The following is a 23,226-nucleotide window of genomic DNA, read 5'->3' as shown; positions in this document are numbered from 1 at the left end:
GCTGGGAACAGGAGTGGAGGGAGGATAACATTGGTGGTGGGAAAACTGTTCATTCATTGTCACTCTGTACTGTAAATAATTCTGTGTAATGAACTTCAGTCGCAATAAAAAAAAGTGAATGAGAGACTTACATTTCAATTGTTTGGCAAACATAAAGGACATGATGCAAATTAAACTAGGAAAATGGGCTTAATTCCTTCCCTTCCACTTAATCCTAATGTTTAAATATTTGATTTTTTATAAAGTTGCACATGGCAATTTCTTCAGAGATTCATAAATAGAGTACTTGGTTACTCTGGAGCAAAATTATCTTTAATTTTGGACTTCTTTTTGGAATTATAATTTCTTAGGGGTAACTGAACTTCCAGAAATCGCTCCTGGAAAGCATTGAGGACCATGTGGGATGCCGGGATTCAAACCACCATTGGTTCTGGGTCAGCCGCTAGCAAGGCAAATGCCCTACCACTACCACTGTATTATCTCTCTGGCCCTTGTAATCTGGCATTTTGAGGATAATATGTAATCAATTATTTAATACCAAAACACTACATTCTTCATGACATTATGCCATTGAACAAGGTTATTTTTCCCATTTATTTAAAATTTTTTTTTGATTTTCAGGCCACACCTGGTGACGTTCAGGGGTACTCTTGGCTATGTGCTCAAAACCGCTCCTGGCTTGGGGGACCATATGGGACACCAGGGAATCTAACTGTGGTCAGTCCTAGGTTAGCGTGTGCAAGGCAAACACCCTGCCACTTGGCGCCACTGTTCAGGCCCACAAAAATAATTTTAAGTAATGTGTTTTGTCAAAAAGCACACAATCTGTGATAGCATAGGCTAAAATACTGGATGACATTAAAATGACAATGGGAAGGAGCTTTAGAGATAATATAGTGGGTAAGACACTTGGCTTGCAGGCTGATGGAGTGGGGGTGGAGTTGGGTATCTGACACCCTATATGGTCTGCTAAGTCAACCAGGAGTAAGCCCTGAATACTGCTGAATGTGACCTCCAAAACATAGAAAGTTTTGAAACATGAGAAGTTGTAGAGTAGTATGGTGTTTCCTTTGTACACAGCTGACCTGAGTTCGATTCCTAGTAACTAATATGATCCCCTGAGCCTGTCAAAAGTGATCCCTGATGGGGCCAGAACAATAATACCACAGGTAGAGGATTTGCCTGGCACATCACTGACCAGGGTTGGATCTTTGGTATCCTGTATGTTCCCCTGAACTTTCCAGTAAGGATTTCTGAATGCAGAGCCAGGAGTAACCCTTAAGCTCTGCCCGATATGGCCAAAAACAAAAACAAAAAACAAAAAACAAAAAAAACCCTGAAAACCAACAACAAAAGTAATCCTTGAATGCAGATTCAGGAGTCCTGAGCATTATTGGGTGTAGCCCCCAAACAAACAAACAAACAAAGGAATGAAGAAATCAATAGTAAATAAAAATAAATTAAAGGATAATGGGGCAGGATTGAGAGGAAAGTATGTGTGGAAGAGACAGACTGTTTATTTTCTTAATTTCAGAAGACACATAGCTATAGATTAGTTTCAAATATTTATATGGGAAAGCAAACAAAAATAAGAATCCTAGTAAATTAAGAAGAAATAAATTGGGGTCGAAGAGAAAGCACAGAGGTAGGGCATTAGTCTTGCATGTGGCTGACCCAGGACGGACCTAGGTTCGATCCCCAGTATCGCATATGGTACCCCAACTCCAACCCAGGAGCAATTTCTGAGCACAAAGTAGGAGTAACCCCTGAGAGTCACCGGTGTGGCCCAAAAACAAAAAAAAAAAAAAAAGAAGAAGAAGAAGAAGAAGAGAAGGAAGGAAGGAAGGAAGGAAGGAAGGAAGGAAGGAAGGAAGGAAGGAAGGAAGGAAGGAATTGAATGTTTTACATTGAAACCAGTAGAAAATGCTGTGATTTAGCCAGTGAAAAATAGGAAAAAAGCAACAACAAACACAAACCACCAAAGTGTTCTGTTTTTACAAAATATAAAATAAGAAAGAAAAATGCAAATGGTTAAAACCAATGCACATAAATAAAATCGAACTTGAGGTAAATAAATTTTGAGTCCAAGGAGAAATGCTACCTATTAGTGAAGTATAGATTAGAAAACTAAAACCATCATAAATATATAAGAAGTAGATTGAATTCATAGTAGAAGGGACTTTATGAAGCACTATTGAACAAATATGTTGGGTAATACACTGATTAATAATTATAATTAAATATTTTGGGGCCAGAGAGATGGAATGGAGGTAAGGCATTTGCCTTGCATGCAGAAGGTTGGTAGTTTAAATCTTGACATCCCATGTGGTCCTCTGAGCCTGCCAGGAGCGATTTCTTAGTGTAGAGCCAGTAGTAACATCTGAGCGCTGCCAGGTGTGGTCCCCCAAAACAAAACAAAAATAATAATTATAATTAAATATTTTCTTATTTACTACATAAGAAACATAAAATAAAAATAGAATAAATAAATAATTAATAAAATAAATAAATAAAATTTAATAGAATAATAAAATAAAAAGAAAATAGCAAATTCTTTAGTAGATGTTCTCGTTTCAGAGCAGAATAAGGATGTTCCATTTGATATTGTATGAAATATCATTTGTCCCAGTGGATAAAGAGTAAGGAAAAAAATATCTGGTAATTGTAATACAGGAAGACAAAGAAAAAATGTGATGGTGTGTGGAGTAAATTGCTAAGACAGAGCCCAGTTATCAAAGATACATTTAAAGTTGCATATTCTGAATATGGGTTGTTGGCAGAAAGTACATGTAGTTCAATTTTTATTTTCTTCTCAGGGAAAATCCTAAAGATTGGGATTTTGTGATTAAAAGTAAGGTTGATTTGTTGGGTTCAGGTCCTATTTATTCTCACTGATGACTTCTACTACTAGAATGATAATCATGTGTTTGTTTTAATTCTGGCTATTAAAATAGTGAGACCATTAGCTCTACTAGAATATCAATACTGAGTCCAATACTTAAATATATCTATGTGAACATGTGAACAATGCGATTTTCAACTTCTCAAGAATAAGAAGCAATATATATAATTATTTTAGTTTATTTCTCTATTGATAGTGTTGAGACACTCTTGTACTTAAAAGGTTTACCCCATATACTCTGGATACTTATATAAACGGTTTTGTAACTAGTCATTGTCAAAGAAAGTTATCTAAAGGTTTTGTGAATGCCTGTAGCCTCTCTGTGATGTGTAAATCTGTTGCTTCCTAGGGTATAAACAAAGACAAGGGTATATGAAGTGTCAAATGTGGTTTGTTCCCTCAAGGCATTCCTGTTGACTGGGGTGGTGTGAAGATCTTTCATTGATCTCTGTTATGTGCCACAGAACTAAGACTGACCATGTTGAGAAAGACAGTGGACTCTATATAGAGTTTTCAAACTTAATTTTTAAAAAACAGAGGGGTATAGACTAATTACATCCTAAACCAGTTCTTAAATCTTTAGTAAAGTATAATCATCATGAAAAAAATTTCACACGCTTAGCAACATTTGATAAATGCTTACATATACACTTAGTTTTAATACCAACATCAGGTACAGGAATGATCATATACAATTATACTTTATTTTGAAAAACCTTTTTTTCCCTGACTTTCATGCCCCACCAAATAACCATTGTTTAATTTATCTTGATATAGATATCGAGATATCTTGTATTTTTTCTTTCTTTCTTTTTTTTTTTTCAGGCCACACCCGTTTTATGCTCAGGGGTTACTCCTGGCTAAGGGCTCAGAAATTGCCCCTGGCTTGGGGGGGACCATATGGGACGCCAGAGGATCAAACCGCGGTTGCCATCTTTCCTTGGCTAGCGCTTGCAATGCAGACACCTTACCTCTAGCACCACCTTGCCGACCCGATATCTTGTATTTTCACAATTTAACAGATTAAAATTATTACACCTCTATGATTATTTTTTGTTTCCTTTATGTAGCTTAATTTGAGTTTCATCAATGGTATTAATTTAGCTTTATTTTCTGACTTGGGAAATACGGCTATTAGTTTATGATTTGATCTTTATTGTGGACATTTTGGTTTTTTGAAGAAAAAAAAGCTTTACCAACATATGTATTTGATTTTTAAAATGTGATTCTATTTCCTTTTTTCAATAATTGTGGATACAATATCTGAGTCACAAGACTGTTAAGCATTAACTTTGGGAGAAACTAAAAATGTCTCCCTTTTTATATTCCTATTAACAGTTTATGAGAATTCCATTTATTCACACCACAGCAAAAGGCTTATGTGATTAATCATGCATAGTTTATTTGTTTTTAATAAGTTTACATTGCCATCTTATTATTATCTTTATAGCATTCCCCTAAGATCCCTGATGTACATTTTTAAGATGGATGTTTACTATATGTACCTTGATGAAATTTTTTTCTAGGTATTCTTTTAGGAACTTTGGCTAGGTTCCTTTACTTTAAAAAAATAAAAATATTATGAAACAAAACTGTATGCTGGAATTTTAACTATTTATAATTACTTGAGTCAATTCTATGATGCCCTAAATAATTGAACAATTTAGTAATTATTTCAGTACTGAGAAAATATTCCAAATTTCTCCACCAAATATTTTGTACAGTGCACCATTGTCCAAAAAAAAGGACAAAAGTCTCATATACTTTATGTTTTTATTTTTGGACCCATACCTGGTAGTGTTCAGAATTACTCCTGGTTTCTGCACTCAAGAATTCCTCTAGCAGGCTTGTAGTAAAGCTTTAGTCCCCCAAAAGACTAAAGGACTAAGCCATTTTATTAATACGCTTTCAGGTTTTCCTTATGTCCAGACATTCTAGAACACAGTAAGTTTTTTCTTGTTTGTGTGTTAAGTATGTCAGTGAACATGAATTAGTTTTTTTTTATGGACTGCTTCACAAATTTGCATGTCATCCTTGCGCAGAGGCCATGCTAATCTTCTCTGTATCGTTCCAATTTTAGTACATGTGCTGTTGAAGTGAGCACTACATGAATTAGTTTAATTGACAGTAAAAATAAATAAATAAAAACCATATATGGTTCCTCAGTATCCTTTAATAGAATATAAGCTGCTATATTTTCCCTGTTATGTTCTAGCATGGCTAAAACATGTAATTTTGCAAAATATGCTTTTTTCTCTTTTACATATTTGCTGTTGCTTTTCACCTTAATTGCCTAGAGAGTTTTGTGCAATTACTTATTACACACACACACACACACACACACACATATATATATATATATTCTAAAAATATTCTACAATATTTCTAGGCATGATGCCTATTTCTTCCTCTGTGTTCTGACTCCACTTTGTCAATAGTTTCATTTTTTGTGGATTCCTTGTGTATATTTATCTCTAATCGACCAAGAGAGCTCTCAGACCACAGAATTATGTTTGAATTTCAGCTGGAATTTAATAAACATGTGTTAAACCAACATATAAAAAACCAAAGCATTCATATTTTCCTACGTTCCCTGAGTTTAGTGAAGAAATCCTCACATTACTGTTTAGAGAATATTCTTGAGTAAAGAAAGTAATATTTTTCTTAGGTATTATTTTCTTTTGTGTTGATCATTGTATTTTCATTTCAACTAAGTACTCGATTACATTTTATTTGTTTTGTGTTTATTTTCCTTTTATTCTTGTAGAACAAGGTGATCTGATTTCTTATGTTTTATTTGCCTTGCATTCACTATAGGTTATAAAAACATGAATATCCTTAAATTGTTCCACAATACAATAACCATATTTTCATTCCATCAAGAATAAATGGCAAACTTTTCAATTGTCTATTTTTCTTAGAGGGAAGTATAAAGTGCATTGCTCTCTGCAGAGGTATAGACACTGTTAAAAGCTTGAGCAAACAAACCAATTGCTTTACTTTCTTTGAGTGTAACAACCAAGAAAAATTTTTTTGGACTTCAGTGGATTAAATTTATAAAAATTATAACCATATTTTTACACAGAACGTTTTTTAAAATATTTTATACTGATATTTAGAAAAGTTTAAACTGATTGAAGTTAAAGCAAAACACTGATTTCTTTCCAGAACCTAACCTAAAATCCCATCTTTAGTGAAAAAAGAAGCAAAACAATTGTTAAGGGGCCAGGAATGTAGCTCATATGGTAGAGCATGTGTTTTCACATGTGTGATTCTTGGGTTTCATTCACAGCAAAATATACCTGCCTACCCAGTCTTCCACTTCTAGGCATAGCCTAGCAACAAATAAAAATTGTTCGATTTCAAGAGAGCTTTTTGTTTGTTTGTTTGGGGGAGGTCACACTTGGAAATGCTCAGGGGTTTATCCTGGCTCTGAACACAGGAATTACTGCTAGTGGTTCTTCAGGAAATAGAAAGGGTATCACTGATCAAATCTGGGTTGGCTATATACAAGGCAAATGCCTTATCCATTGTATTATCACTCTGGTTCCTGAAGAGAGAATTTAATTTCAAATAGGAATGGTAATAGATTTTCATTTTATTATAACAATAATTATTACTTCTGAAGAGCATTAAATTAGTCCTTTTTAATCTTTAGACATATAAAATAGTCTTCAACTCTATGACAAGGCAGTGTGCCTATTTTTATATGGCATGGCATGGCTCCCTTACTTATTTCTATGTCTGTACTCCCCACAACTGGATAAATGTAACAGTACTAACAAATTATAATAAAATTACCTTCAGATAATTAGATCAATGGCCAAGACTTGGTCAAGTCATACAACATTTTACTTTCAAAATGGTTAAAATTTGGAACCAATATCAACTCTTATGAAAAAATAAAAGAGTTGGTGAAGGCAAAAGAAAATGAAGAGGGAAGGAAGAAAACTTTCATTAAGTAGATGCAATATCATATTACTAAAATGTGATTTTAGTTTGGCTATTTTTCCTCATTCATCTATGCTTAAAGATCCGTAGAAACAAGGCTCAGGGGACCACATGTGTTGCCAGGGATCACACTCAGTAAACCACATGCAAAATTGTACCTTACCTGCTGTACTATCTTTCCTACTTTAATATAAAAAATTATTCCCTCAAAACATATAAATGCCATGTTACAATGCTACTTCAATAAAATGCATAAAAATGTAAAAATTAATTTAAGGTATTTCAAAGAAAATAATATTTACAAGGATTTGGTGTCTGTATTTTTGAATTTGTGATGAGATATATATTAAAGTAGAATTAAAATCTGAAGTTCAAAAACAAGTATGGAGAATTGGGTTTTTTTTTTATTCTCTTTCTCTATCATTGAAAATTTTCAAAGTTCTTTGCTTTGATCTATTTCTTTATTTCTTGCACTGTAGGTAAATCAAGATCAGGAGAGTGAAGCACTCTTGATTTTTTGTTTTTGTCTTTTGTTTTTTTGTTTGTTTGTTTGTTTTTTGGAGGGGGCACACCTGGTGGCCCTCAGGGGTTACTCCAGTCTCTGCACTCAGAAATTGCTCTTGGCAGGTTCAGGGGACCACATAGGATGTGGGGTATTGAACCCAGATCAGTCCTGGGTAGGTAACGCAAATGCCCTACTGCTGCGCTATTTCTCCAGCACCTGAGTGTCTTGATTTTTAAAGAAAAAAAATCTTTAAAAGTTTTTTTTTGTTTGTTTTGTTTTGGGGCCACACCTGGTGATGCTCAGGGGTTACTCCTTGCTATCTGCTCAGAAATCGCTTCTGGCTTGGGGGACCATATGGGACGCCTGGGGATTGAGCCCAGGTCCATCCTAGGTCAGCTGTGTGCAAGGCAAATGCCCTACTACTGCACCATCAGTCCGGCCCCCAAAATCTTTAAAATATTAAAGTGCTTTTGCAAGACTGGTTTCAAAGCTGGTGCCAGTCTCTGGAGTTCTATGTTCTCCCTTCAAGTCTGGATAATTATCTGGCTGGATAGAGTATTCTTGGTGATCTGTAATTTCATTGAGTTTTCAACTGATCTTTCTTCAATTTGAGTGGATCTGGTGTTTTTTTCTGATTAGATTCTTGAAAGCATATTCAAATATGCTTTACTTTGTACATCAATCTCATCCAAAGCCACTTTTTGTTTGTCCTGTTTGGGTGATATGGAATGGAGTCATAAGACTAAGATGGCTCTGATTTAATAAATAGATGATCTGGAGTTGATGGATGAGACCGCACAATTGAAATAAAACAAAACAAGGGGCCGGAGTGATAGCACAGTGGTAGGGGTTTCACAGAGATGACCCAGGTTCGATCCCCGGTATCACATATGGTCTCCCAAGCCTGCCTGGAGTGATTTCAGAGCACAGGGTCAGGAGTAACCCCTGAGTGCTGCCAGATGTGGCCAAAAAAAAAAAAAAAAAAAAGAAAGAAAAAAAAAAAAGAAAGAAAAAAAAGAAAAAGAAAAAAGAAAAGAAAGCAAATCAGAGCTTTATTCCATTTACCAACAAGCTACAAACTGACTATCCAGGGCCACCTCCCACAGAAGGCTACACCGCCCAAGGGTCACAAGCCAGATTATATAGGGCTAAAAGCATGAAGTGATTGGCTAGTGTCTAAGGTGTTTCTAGGGTGTTTTAATTATGTCATTTTATGCCTAGATGTCTAGGGAAGTATATTGTGGTTTACAGAGGCCGAGTGTTAGCCTTAAATGGAAACTTAACATTGGTTTGACAAAATGGAGTCTCTTCTGCTCTAGGTTTCACAAATTGTCTTTTTGAAATAGTTTTAATTTTGAATATTATATTCTATCCATATAATATAAAATATTATTTAATATTAATAGGCAAATATTAATCAGTATTGATGCTTTTACCTACTCAATCATCATTGAAAATAAAAAACAATATTTCTGGATACCTACAGTGGGGGGCTGTGGGGCTGTTCCTACCTCAGTGATCAAGAATCAGCACAATGGCAGTTTAGGATACCATAAGTCCCCAAAGAAAAATCTTGGGGTTCTTGTACAAAAAACACGTGCTCCAAATTTCTGAACCATTCAATACTTATTTAATTTATAGTATATTTAAACTTACTTTATTTTACTTAAAAATATATTCATTATTGAATTCTATTAAAGCATTTGTCATTCAATTTATTACTTAATTAACATTTAACATGACTGAAATTTAGCTTTATATCACTTATTTTATTATACTGGATATAATTCAATTCACTAATTTTATTTAAATAAATTTTTTTATTTTTTAGGTGGAGCCACACTTGGTGGTTTTCAGGTTTTTTGTTTAATGTTTGGGGCACCCTGAAAGTAAAAACATGTTCTGACTTAGACCATCATATTCTCTCTTGGGCCTGCAAATTGCTTTTGTGTTTAGTTTACTTTATTAATCTCATAAAAGTTAATCATACTTATGTCATCAATTTACTTTCCATTTATATTTTAATTTCCTTCATTATTGAATGAATTCAAGTTATTTTCTTTTATAAAATAAAAAATTTAATTTACATACTATTTAATTTTATTTTGTTTGTATTCATTTATTTCATTCTATTTTAATTACTTTTATTCATTTTAATTTACTTTAATGTAACCTATATACTTTATTTTAATGAACTATTCTATTTAATTTTAAACACCCTTTAATTTTTTAAAATTAAATTGGTGATTTATTTTATTCTATATTGTTTTCATTTAATACATAATTTAATATTTATTTAATATACTCTAATATAACTTATTTAAGTAATCAATTAGTATAATTTCTCTTAGTAACTTAATAAATTTTGTTATATATAGACTTCAATCTATTTCATGTTTATTATTTGGTCTTTAAATAAAGACATTTTAATAAATTTTCTTCTTTTTTTAATAATTTTTATATTGTGACCGATGTGAATAACAAGTCTTTCACAGTTATATTTAAGCTACACAGTGACAGTGAATTAGGGTAGAACTTAAAGAAACAACTTCAATTTCCTACAATACCATAGCATCAAAATACACTTATATTCTACCCACTACTACTTTCATTTTGGTTTTCCAGTTTATGAGTAAAACAGATGGAGAACTGTTATACTATGGGAGACATGTTTGTCTCTAAAATACCTGAGTGACAGCTTTTTTGGTAAAGAGAGAGAGAGAGAGAGAGAGAGAGAGAGAGAGAGAGAGAGAGAGAGAGAGAGAGAGAGAAATGAATTAGGGGGAAAAAATCTATTGTTGGACATTGGCCTTGTTGCACAAATGGGAACATGCACTGCTGGACAGCTCCCAATTGCCCCAAAGACTACCAATCACTGTGTTAAAGGAAGAAATAGACATTACTTTTCTTTCTCGTTCTTTAAAAAAAATTGTTTAATTTATGTGTTTACAATAATGTAACATACACAGTCTCAGTGTATACAGTCACCACACCTCACTACTACCATAGTAACCAGGACCCTCCCACCCTATGCAATAGAGTCACCTTCAGTCCCAGTAAACTATTTTAATTTTAAAAATTATTTTATTGGCCATTTTCAGGGAGGGACTTCAGAGCATAAAAACCGGCTAAGCTTTGCAAGAGCTGGCTCCCTGTGTGTGACACAGGCGGGGAAAATCGCGAAAGTACACCGGCCCAGTGGGGGCTCAACTGTGAAAGACTGTGAGTGTGACCTGTCTATGTCTGTCTACTGTCCTCTTGCGTGAAACTCTTGCCGAGTGGGGCAAAAAGAGCCTCCAGAAAACCTCGCTCGCCCCAGACGCCATTTTCAGGGAAGGGACTTCAGAGCATAAAAACCGGCTCTAAGCTTTGCAAGAGCTGGCTCCCTGTGTGTGACACCAGGCGGGGAAAATCGCGAAAGTACACTGGCCCAGTGGGGCTCAAAATGTGAAAGACTGTGAGTGTGACCTGTCTATGTCTGTTCCTACCTGTCCTCTTGCGTGAAACTCTTGCGAGTGGGGCAAAAAGAGGCTCAGAGGAGCACGGCCGCTCCGCTTCGCTACGGCGGCCGTGCACTCTTTCTAAGGGAAAGAACTCCATTGCAACAAGAAGGAAAAAATCACACTAAGAACGGCGCTATATCCAGAAGCAAACATTTCTCTCTGGACTGTCTTCTCTGTTGCATGCTCGGGCCTAAGATTTGACCCAGTGTGAGGCTTCATCCACGGAGGACTCCCCTCCCTTAGAGGCAAGTCAGCCCATCCAGAAAGGGAGGAGCCAGAGGAGTGTGCTGCCTACATCATATAGACAATGAATTACCACCAAACACGTAGAAAAACCACAATACAAGTGTGACAATGGGGAAACAACGCAGGCCAGCATCAGACATAGAGAATGAAGATGACAATTCTGAGGACCAGATAATGACCTGAACAACTAATCAACCTCTCAGATAAGGACTTTAGACTAGCAATATGGAAGGTGCTCAACAGACTCCAAGAAACCATGGATCGAGTTGAACAGAACACTAATAAGAACCAAGAAAATATGAACGGTAGAAATGACAAAACTCCAAACTGAAATAACATTGTCAACTAACAGGACTGAAAAGTCAGTAAACGAATAGGAATGACAAAATGGATAAGCTTGGGACAGGGTATCAGAAGCTGAGAATAGACTTGGTGCTGTGGAAGATGAGATACATAACAATTCCATACAGCAGGAGAGATTGGACAAAAAAACTTAAAGCAAATGAGCAGACAATGGAAAAATTAGTCAAAGAATGGGAACAGACGAAAATAGAAGTCTATGATAAGATCAACAGAAACAACTTAAGAACTCATTGGAGTCCCAGAGACCCAGGAAGAAAATTTCCAGGAAGAATCAATGGTCAAGAACATTCATTAAAGAGAAACTTCCAGGAGCTAAAGAATATATGTGATCAAATCCTGCATGCCCGAAGAGTACCAACCAAAAGAGACCCCAGAAAAACCACCCCAAGCACACATCCTAGTCACAATGACAAATCCCACAGATAGAGACAGAATTCTGAAAACAGCAAGATCAAAAGGGGAAATCATGTTCAAGCAAGTTCCCTGAGATTTACAGCAGACCTGTCAACCAGAAACACTCAATGCCAGAAGCAGTGGTGGGATATTGTGACAAGACTGAATGAAATGAATGCTTCACCCAGAAACTACTTACCCAGCAAAAATCACTTTCGGTTTGATGGAAGAATACATGGCTTCACAGAAAAAAACAGTCTCAGAAACTTCACAGAACACAAACCAGTCTTAAGAGAAAAAACTGAAAGACCTAATCTAAGACAAGACTACCCAAAAGACACACCAAATTTTGAATAAAGATGGCGTTAAATCCCAAGGACAATTCTTTCTCCTCAACGTCAATGGACTAAATGCACCACAGTTAAGAGACACAGAGTGGCTAAATGGATCAAAAAAAACTCAAATCCAACCTTCTGCTGCCTACAAGAAACGCACCTGAATAGTCACGAACAAACATTAGACTCAAAATAAAAGGCTGGAGAAAAGTTATCAAGCAAACAACACCCATAAAAAGCTGGAGTGGCACATACTAATATCAGATAATGCAAACTTTATACTCAGGAAGGTTGTAAGGGACAAAGACGGACATTTTATATTAATCAAGGGGGTACGTAGAGCAGGAAGAATTCACTCCTCCTAAACATATATGCACCGAATGACTGGGGCCAGCAAAATATTTAATACAACTGTTGACAAATCTGAAAAATAATATCAACAACAACACAAATAATTGTGGGGGACCTTAACACGGCTTTGTCAACACTGGACAGGTCAACCAGACTGAACCCAACAAGAATATAACTAGACCTGAGGAGAGAAATGGAAGAAACGAGGCCTAAGTGGATATATATAGGGACACTCCCATCCCCAGAAACCTGGATACACATTCTTCTCCAATGTACATGGGACATTCTCCAGGATAGACTACATGCTGGCACATTAAAACACTACCTCCCATAAGATCAAGAGGATAGAAATTTTGCAGACTACCCCTTCGCTGACACAAGGCTCTGAAATTATTTGTGAACTCCAAAGGGACTCAGAAGAAACACTTTAACACCTGGAAGTTAAACAGCCTCATGCTCAATAACCAGTGGGTCCGAGATGAAATCAAGGAGGAAATAAAAAGGTTCCTGGAAACAAATGACAATAAAGACACAAACTCTCAGAAACTTATGGGACACAGCAAAAGGCCGAGTACTGAGAGGAAAATTTATAGCTTTGCAAGCACACATCAGGAAGGAAGAAGGAGCTTACCTGAGTAGCTTAATGACACAGCTTAATAGAACTAGAAATGCTCAACAAAAGGACCCAAGAACTAGGTAAGACAGAAGGAAATAACAAAGCTCGAGAGCAGAAATCAACGAAGTGGAAACTCAAAAAACAATCCGAAAGATCAACGAAAGCAGAAGTTGGTTCTTTGATAAAATAAACAAGATTGATAGACCACTGGCAATCCTAACAAAGAAAGAGAGAGAGAGAAAACTTGATAACTCGTATCAGGAATGAAAAAGGAGAGATCACTACTGATATGACAGAGATTCAAAGGGTAATCAGAAACTACTTTGAAAAACTCTACGCCACTAAAATGAGAACCTGGAAGAAATGGATAAATTCTTGGACTCTTATAATCTTCCACGGTTGAAGGAAGAGGATGTAGCATATCTAAACACCCCCATCACCATTGATGAAATTAAAACAGTAATCAAATGTCTGCCGAAAAACAAAAGCCCAGGTCCAGATGGATTCACTAATGAATTCTATCAAACTTTCCAAGAGGAAACTACTGCCAATCTTGGCAAGACTCTTTCATGAAATTGAACAAACAGAAACACTTCCAAATAGCTTTTATGAAGCCAACATCACCCTTGATACCTAAACCAGACAGAGACGCTACCAAAAAAGAAAATTACAGACCAATATCACTGATGAATGCAGATGCAAAGATCCTCAACAAAATCCTGGCAAATAGGATTCAATGCACTCATTAAGAAGATCATCCACTACGATCAAGTAGGTTTCATCCCAGGAATGCAAGGCTGGTTTAACATCCGTAAATCTATCAACAATTAATACACAACATCAATAACAAGAAAAATAAAACCCACATGATCATATCAATAGATGCAGAGAAAGCATTTGATAAGGTTCCAACACCCATTCTGATCAAAACTCTCAGCAAGCTGGGAATGGAGGGAACCTTTCTCAATATAGTGAAGGCCATCTACCACAAGCCAGTGGGCAAATATTATCCTCAATGGAGAAAAAACTGAAAGCCTTCCCTCTAAATTCTGGCACAAGACAAGGCTGTCCTCTCTCACCACTCCTATTCAACATAGCACTGGAAAGTACTTGCTATAGCAATTAGGCAAGAAAAGGATATCGAGGGAATCCAGATAGGAAAGGGAAGAAGTCAAGCTCTCACTGTTTGCAGATGACATGATACTCTACTTAGAAAACCCTAAAGACTCTATAAAAAGCTTCTAGAAAACAATTGACTAATATAGCTCCAGGTGGGCAGGCTACAAAATTAACACACAAAAAATCAATGGCCTTTCTTATACCAACTAGTAATAAGGATGAAATGGACATTAAGAAAAAACCACCATTACAATAGTGCCACACAAACTCAAATATCCTTGGAATCAACTTGACTAAATATGTGAAGGACCTATACAAAGAAAAACTATAAAACTCTGCTCCAAGAAATAAGAGAGGACACACGGAAATGGAAACGCATACCCTGTCATGGATTGGCAGGATTGAACATCATCAACATGTCTAGTACCTCCCCAAGGCAATATACAGATTTAATGACCATCCCCTCTAAAGATACCCATGACATTCTTCAAAGAAGTGGATCAGACACTTTTGAAATTCATTTTGGAACAATAAACACCCACGAATAGCTAAAGCAATCATTGGGAAAAAGAATATGGGAGGAATTACCTTTTCCCAACTTTAATAACTCTACTACAAAGCAAACAGTTATCAAAACAGCATGGTATTGGAATAAGGATAGGTCCTCAGATCAGTGGAATAGGCTTGAATACTCAGAAAATGTTCCCCAGAGATACAACCATCTAATTTTTGATAAAGGAGCAGAAATCCTAAATGGAGCAGGGAAAGCCTCTTCAACAAGTGGTGTTGGCACAATTGGATAGCCACTTGCAAAAAATTAAACTTAGACCCCCAGCTAACATCATGTACAAAGGTAAAATCCAAATGGATTAAAGACCTCGATATCAGCCCCAAAACCATAAGATATATAGAACAGCACATAGGCAAAACACTCCAGGACATTACAGGCATCTTCAAGGAGGAAACTGCACTCTCCAAGCAAGTGAAGCAGAGATTAACAGATGGGAATATATTAAGCTGAGAAGCTTCTGCACCTCAAAGGAAATAGTGCCCAGGATACAAGAGCCACCCACTGAGTGGGAGAAACTATTCACCCAATACCCATCAGATAAGGGGCTAATCTCCAAAATATACAAGGCACTGACAGAACTTTACAAGAAAAAAACATCTAACCCCATCAAAAAATGGGGAGAAGAAATGAACAGACACTTTGACAAAGAAGAAATACGCATGGCCAAAAGACACATGAAAAATGTTCCACATCACTAATCATCAGGGAGATGCAAATCAAAACAACGATGAGATACCACCTCACACCCCAGAGAATGGCACACATCACAAAGAATGAGAATAAACAGTGTTGGCGGGGATGTGGAGAGAAGGAACTCTTATCCACTGCTGGTGGGAATGCTGTCTAGTTCAACCTTTATGGAAAGCGATATGGAGATTCCTCCAAAAACTGGAAATCGAAGCTCCCATACGATCCAGCTATACCACTCCTAGGAATTATACCCCTAGGAACACAAAAATACAATACAAAAACCCCTTCCTTACACCTATATTCATTGCAGCTCTATTACCATAGCAAGACTCTGGAAACAACCAAGATGCCCTTCAACAGACGAAATGGCTAAAGAAACTGTGGTAATAATACACAATGGGAATATTATGCAGCAGTCAGGAGAGATGAAGTCATGAAATTTTCCTATTCGTGGATGTACATGGAATCTATTATGCTGAGTGAAATAAGTCAGAGAGAGAGAGAAAAACGCAGAATGGTCTCACTCATCTATGGGTTTTAAGAAAAATGAAAGGACACCTCCTGGTAATAATAATTTTCAGACACAAAGAGAAAAGAGCTGGAAGTTCCAGCTCACCTCAGGAAGTCTCACCACAAAGAGTGATGAGTTTTGTTAGAGAAATAACTACATTTTGAACGTGTCCTAATATTGAGAATGTATGAGGGAAATGTAGTGCCTGTTTAGGGTACAGGCGGGGGTTTGGGTGGGGGAGGAGGGAGATTTGGGACTTGGGTGATGGGAATGTTGCACTGGTGATGGGTGGTGTTCCTTTTATGACTGAAACCCAAACACAATCATGTATGTAATCAAGGTGTTTATTTAAAAAAAATTATTTTATTTATAGTTAATTATATTTGTTTCATTTAACTTTATGTTAATTATCTTATTATGAAGTTATTTAATTAAAGATATTAGTTGATGGCATTGCTTTACTGAAGACTGTGTGAACAAACAGTTTTTACAGGAATTCAAAGGAAAAATGTTCTACTGTAAGTTTGTCAACAGACAGGATGCAGGAGCATAATTATAGGAGCACTCAATATCTAAGACATGAGAAGTCTAAAACAAGACAGGCCAGTGAGCCAATGTAACCAGGGACTGACTACCAGCACTAGGGAAGTCTGGGCAATCTTGGTGAGTTAGCACACCTCACCAGATCTTAGGAGGGAGAGCGACATTCAATCTTGTCTGACTTTTAGAGGTTGAGGGGACCCAACTAAATACAATGACCATCTCTTTGTTTTTGTTTTTTTTTTTTTTGGCCACACCCAGTAATGCTCAGGCTTACTCCTGGCTATAATAACTCCTGGCTTGGGGGACCATTGGGGACAACAGAGATCAAACCGTGGTCCATCTTGGGTCAGCCACAGGCAAGGCATATATGCCCTGCCACTATGCTATCACTACAGCCCCTACAATGATCATCTTAACAGTGCTAAGATTTCCAACCTCTTGAAAGATAAACTAAGTTCATATTATTAGGGTTCAGTTTAAGTATAACATTGGTTTTATTTGTACTTATTTGTTTTAAGTTTTTATTTATCCATGTGAATATTTGGGTATATAGTTCATTATTCTCCCTATATGAGGTAGTCTAATTTTGTAATCAAATACTTGATTACTACCATTGTGACAGAATCTTAGTAAAAAAAACACATGCATAGCTTTTTTATGAAATGGGATGAGAGAGATGCAGACATATTTGATGGATAGAAGTGATATGAAGGGTCTTAGGGCCATATCTAGGTGTCAGTCACTGACTGGGCCTGTATGACTGTCTTTATGATTAATTATTATCTTCCTTGGGACCTGTAAACACAGGCAATGGCAAGGTAAAATCCACCCAGTCAGCCTTCATTAACAGCCACATCTCCCATTGAGAGGTTGGGGATCACTCTTGGAGCTGCTAAAGAGGAATTTGCAGAAATTTATGGTGACCTACTCCAGGGTCAGCTATGTGCAAGGTAAAATAGCTTAGTCTGTGCTCCCACACACTTTACTACATATAGTTACTTTTCTACAAGCACAGAGCTGTAAAAGTATATGAATGTATGGCTTTATCTCTCTGCCCCATGATTTCATGTATATAGTACCCAGTTCTCTTCATTTCAGCTAGAAATGGAGGATGTGATTGAAATGTATAGATTGATCAGGCCAATTATAGAACTAAAAGAGAAATATGAGAATGAGTTTAGAAACTCTTCTGCAATGGGATCAAACAATATTTGCAAAGAAACAACCAGTAGTGTGACAACCCTGAAACATATTTGAATATTGGACTCTGTTGAATACTTAAAAGCTTGTTTGGTATTGAGAGATGTAAAGTGACTCTACTAATTCTTAGTTACTTGTGTCTCTTGTCATGCTAGCTACTTACTAGTTAGTCTTCGGTGGTTGTTTTAGGCAAAGTATGTGATTTCAGAGATAGTTTTTGCCACGGGTCAGGGATTATGAGTCCCAGCATTTAACTAGATTACAAGATTAACTAGATTACACTACCTTTTGGGAAATTGTACTAAAATTTGTATTTTTTTAAAAAAGGAGAGTTAATTAGAAGCTTTTCCTCTTCTTAACTTTGTAAATTAAAAAATTTTATTACCTTTTATTATTTTCCTTAACTGTCACATAATAAAAGGTGGGGCTGGGGAGATAGCACAGTGGTAGGGCATTTGCCTTGCATGCAGCCAACCAGGGAGCAATCTGGTTCGATTCTGGCATCACATATGGTCCCCCAGCCTGCCAGGGGAGATTTCTGAGTGCAGATCCAGGAGTAACCTCTAAGCACCTTTGGGTGTGGCCCAAAAACCAATAAATACATAAGTAAAGTAAAAAATAAAGATAATAAAAAGTTGAAGTTAAAATGTATTTTTTTTCTCCTCTCCCCACCCATTTTTTAAGGCTATAATCTAGTTGTGGTCTAATTTACTCTTAGTTCTTTGTTCTATGAGCACTGTTGGTTCAAAGGGAGCACTTTGTACTTTAGGGGATCTAACTATGATTAGTCACACCTTGCCCCATGTACTACCACAACCCTTACCCTCTATACTACTTCATGGACCTTCAAAATGCATTCTTAATGTTTGGTAAGAGAATTAAATGAGGCAAAATATTTAAAACATTTATTTCACTGTTGACACATATCATTTGTTGTTAACTAATTATTTGTTTTATTTCAAACATATTACTGTGTTTGCCGGCATATAAAACGACTGGGCTTATAAGACAACCCCCTAATTTTGCAGTTAAAACATAGGTTTAGGCCTATATTCGCTGTATCAGACAGAACGTTCCTGTGCTGCAACTGTATGTACCACAGTGAGCCAATCACAACAAGGAAAGGTTCAAAGGTTATACTGTAATAGACTTCCTCTCTGACTCTGGCCAATCTGAGCAGGCTTTTTACAGTGTAGATTTGGGTCCAGAACATTGTCTAATTTGCATGCATTAAAAGCCTGCTTGGATTGCCTGAGTTAGAGAGGCAATCCAAGCAGCCTTGCAGTGATTGGTGCAGGATCAAGTTGGAAAATTTGTTTTGTGGCAATATTCAGACAATTTTCATTTAGCGGCATATTGAAACATTTTTCGAGATATACTCGATGTATAAGACGACCCCCGATTTTCGGTTGACTTTTTTTTGTTTCAAAGTCGTCTTATACACCAGAAAATATGGTAATTACGATTTGATTGGAAAGTTTATTTACCACTATCATCAATCAAGTATGATATCAGTGCATTGTCCATGTAATTTTTTTTTTCAGAAACTTCTGAATTGTTTAGCCAAAGTTCTGCAGTCATCCCATCTAAACTAGACAACACTAGAACTCATCCCTCACTTGTTAACTAAGCACATTTTTCTGAAAAATTAAGTTTCCTTTAATTGGCCCCATCAGTCTAGGATTCTTTTCTTCCTTTTGAAATAATAAGCCTAATTTCAATGATAAGGTCTTCCATTAGCATTCTTGGCATTTGTAAATTAGAAATGTAAATTTAAAAAGTTTTTGTCTTCAAAGCTGCAGGTGATCTGCTCACCCATGTTTGGTTAAAGCCCATTGGCTAAAGTGTGACTTCTAGACTTTCTTAGAACAGTTGTGGATGGATAAGTGAGTACCATGTGCCATAATTTTACAACTTTCACTAAGTATTTTACTAAGTTCTTTTAATTTATATAAAAAATACCTAGTGTCAGTGGTTGTTTTAAAAGACTTGTACAACCAATATAAACAATATAACCACTGCCAGTTGTTAGAACTGTCACATGAAAACCAGAATCTCAGTTACATTCATTTAACCCATGTTGAAAATGCTACTTTTTTTGGGTCAGTACTCCCAGAACCAACTTCTTTACCTATTTTACATATTATTATGTAGATGAATTAGTGAAATTTTATTAATTTGTTTTTGTTTCGGGTGAAATCCAACTATGTGTGCTTCTGGTTCTATGAACAAGAATCACTTTTGTCAGTGCTTCAGGGCACTACATTTAGTGCAGAGAATTTGAACCAGGCTTGGCTATATACCTTACCTTCTCTACTGTCTGAATCCATGTAATTTTCTTGGTATCTAATTCTGTCTTTTCTAATTTGTGTTCTGTAACTGATATTTTAGAGCATGATTTTAGGTATTCACCACATTATTATGAAATATAAATATGTCATGTGCTGGTCTTTAGAATAAAAATAAACAATAACAACAAAAAAGTCCCCAGCACAAAACTTTTCCTCCTAAAAGTATCTTCATGGTAGAGGAAGACAATTGAAAGATAAAAATAATGATATATGCTATGTTTGCTGGCTCTAATTGTTAATATGTGAGCTAACAGACAACAGAATCAAGTGAGGAATGTATACATGAGGTTTTCAGAAAGATGGTCACCACAGAAGCCTGTCTTGAGAAATTGACACTGAAAGAATATGAGTTTTGAGTAAAAAAAAAATAGAAGTACATGAGGTAGTTTACTAGACATCAGACAAAGGTTGAGGAAATTTCAGATGTGAAGGTCCAGGAGTCTCGGTAAATTAGGTAACATTAAATAGGACTGTCTGTTTTCAAAAGCAGAATGAGAGGAACGTAGTAAGACCACCAAAAATCAGGTTGTAATGGGGACCACATCACCGGGTACTTATGTCTAAGGAGCAGACTTGTTTTATGTATGATGGGAAGCCACAAAGATGGTTATAAGCAGAGGTATGGCATAATCTGATTTATGTCTATCAGATTCATTTTGGTTGATCTTAGAAGATTAATATGTGTTTAAGGATAGAAGAGAAGGTATCCTGGAACAAATTAATACAGACTATGGAGACCATAAAGAAATTGCTGCTAAAATTGAGCAAATAGCTAGTATAGATGAATTTTCCAGTTATGTTGATGGTTAGAGGTATCAGATTTAAATATATCACATTGAAGATAGAACTGAACAGATTATGTATTGGTTGTAAAAGCAGAATTAAAGATGACTTAGAATGTCAATTGATTAACAATTATTATAAAATGACACAAAGGCATCTTGAAATTAAGACAATTAATAAGGAAATGACTTCTTAAACTTTTCTTTTATTTAAATAATATCTTTATTTAATTTTCATTGAAAAGGGAAATCAGCCCCCCCCCACCAACCTTGGCGGGTGTCCCGCCTCTTAAGGAAGTCGTCGCTGCTTTGGCCCCGCCCTTTAAGGAAGTTGTCACTACTTCACCAATGATTCGTGTTATCCTAGCGGAAGTCCAGCCCTCAAGGACTCTCCTTCTCCCACTTCCCATCCTATATAAGGGGGAAATTGGAAAGCCACGTGGTCTTTGGTCCCCTTTCTATTCTGGGGGAACTTTGACCCTGGCCATTGAAATGGTCAGTATTAAAGCACTTATCAAAGCATCTGCTGGAACTCATAAGCCTCTTCATTTCTCTGTGCCGGGTAACTAAATTAGGACTTCCGGACTTTTCAGTTTGGCGAGCCAGCCAGGAGTCCTCATTCTGCCCGGCACAGAGAGCTATGAACAGGTGTCTGGTGAGTTCTGATGTGTATGTGTGTGTGTGAGAGCGCGCGCTTTGCTTCGTGTCTGTCTTAGTCTAAAATTATGTTGTATTCTGTGACCAGCGGGAAGCTGACTTTGTGGTGGCTTGGCTAATGTTATGAGCTCTTTGATCGATGTGGAAACCGAGTGAGTGATAGCAGACTTTGTATAATAGGAGGGTTCGAGTCCCTCGCATGACTTAGGGATCTTCCACCTGATGTGTTTCCGGGATTGGAGTCCCCACCTGACGCGTATTTCCAGGTGACAGTGAGTTGACGAACTCTGGCTGCTTAGGTCACAACCCTGGTGGTACCCCAGGGGTTCAGTAAAAGCAGCGGAAAGACGTTTCCGGGCTGCTGGAGAGGTTGTCTGCCTGTGATTTGTGGAGCTCAAGAACTTGGTCATTGGCATAGTTGTCTGTCTAGGATTTATTGTGGACTGCAGAGATTTCTTGAACGCATTCGTTTGGTTGTTTCAGTGTGGCGCCACTCTGTCTGTCTGTCTGTCTGTCTGTCTGTTTTTTTTTTTTTTTTTTTTTGTCTGTGTGTTCTATGTTTTTCGTTGGTCTGACCACGGGACGCGCCCGACCCCCTCTTGCGGGCCGACCCCTGGGGAAAGGGGCCGAGCCCGCGTCTCCCTCGCCCGTCAGTCATCCCAGCCCGGGATCGGGAGGCCCAGCGAGACGCGCGACCCCCGCCGCCTGCGGCGCGGCGGGAGGGCACCCGAAACCCGCCTAACCGCCTAACCCGCCCCCCCCCAACCAGGGAGCTGGCGCGTGCAAGGGCCACGCTAGGAACATGGCGGAGGGTGTTGCAACTATCCTGCCATGTGTTTGGGCCAAAAGGAGCAACTGGCCGTTTTTTTCTAGCCGAAAGAAAAAAAAAATGTGCTCTTTAGACTCTCCAGCCTGAAGGAATTCACCACGCCCCAGGGCAAACTATTGTTCTCCCAAACTCACCTGGCTGGGAATGTAGGTCATTTACATATCAAAAAAAATCTAGCTAATGGTTTGGAAGTCAAAAAAAAAATTTTGAGCGTTTAAATTTCTAACTTAAAGGTTTCTTAAAAAAATAATAAGAGGATGTTGCAAATTACTGTTGTTATTTTTGTTTGTTTGTTTTTCGGTGCACATGGAAATTTTTAGCAGCGGAACCACTGCAAAAGAATGAGTGCAGAAGCTTAAAAAAAAAAAAAAGGAAAGAAAAAGGAGCCGAATGGTAGGGCGTTTGCCTTGCATGCAGAAAGGAAAGTGGTGTAAAAGAAATTAAAAATGTGTAATACAAAAATCTGTATAATCAATCTAAATAATTATTAATATGTCTCTAGGTTAAAAAAAAGTGTAAGTGTTTTTAAGCATGTTCTACCAAAGTAGTAAGCATTCATTCTTTCTGGTTTTCAACATTAATTTGTGTAACGTAAATTGCTGGTGTTTTAATTGCTGGTGTTTTCTGTTTAGAAAACTAAGTAAATTTCTATATTTAAAATCAAGCATAATTAAAATATTATTTTGCAATTTTTCATTATATGTTACCAAGAACATTAATATTTGTATCACAGGAGGTTTGTATAAAATTGGTCATGGTATTAAAAAAATGTATAAAATATTTCGTTGTAAAAAAAAAATTCTAAAAT

The 23,226-nt window shown here is 36.8% G+C and overlaps 1 non-coding gene and 1 pseudogene across 1 annotated transcript; one reads left to right on the top strand and one right to left on the bottom strand.

The window, feature by feature from the left end:
- LOC126005982 (prefoldin subunit 3-like) overlaps positions 1-23,226 on the top strand; it is a 1,144,584-nt pseudogene that overhangs the window by 39,315 nt on the left and 1,082,043 nt on the right.
- On the bottom strand, positions 4,900-5,006 carry LOC126007368 (U6 spliceosomal RNA). Its single transcript, XR_007494947.1, has one exon. It is a non-coding gene; the product is annotated as a U6 spliceosomal RNA (small nuclear RNA).

This window comes from Suncus etruscus, chromosome 4 (assembly GCF_024139225.1).
Source record: "Suncus etruscus isolate mSunEtr1 chromosome 4, mSunEtr1.pri.cur, whole genome shotgun sequence".
In the NCBI taxonomy this organism is placed as follows: Eukaryota; Metazoa; Chordata; class Mammalia; order Eulipotyphla; family Soricidae; genus Suncus; species Suncus etruscus.
The sequence above is the reverse complement of the archived record's forward strand: the minus strand, read 5'-3'. Positions and strand labels throughout refer to the sequence as shown.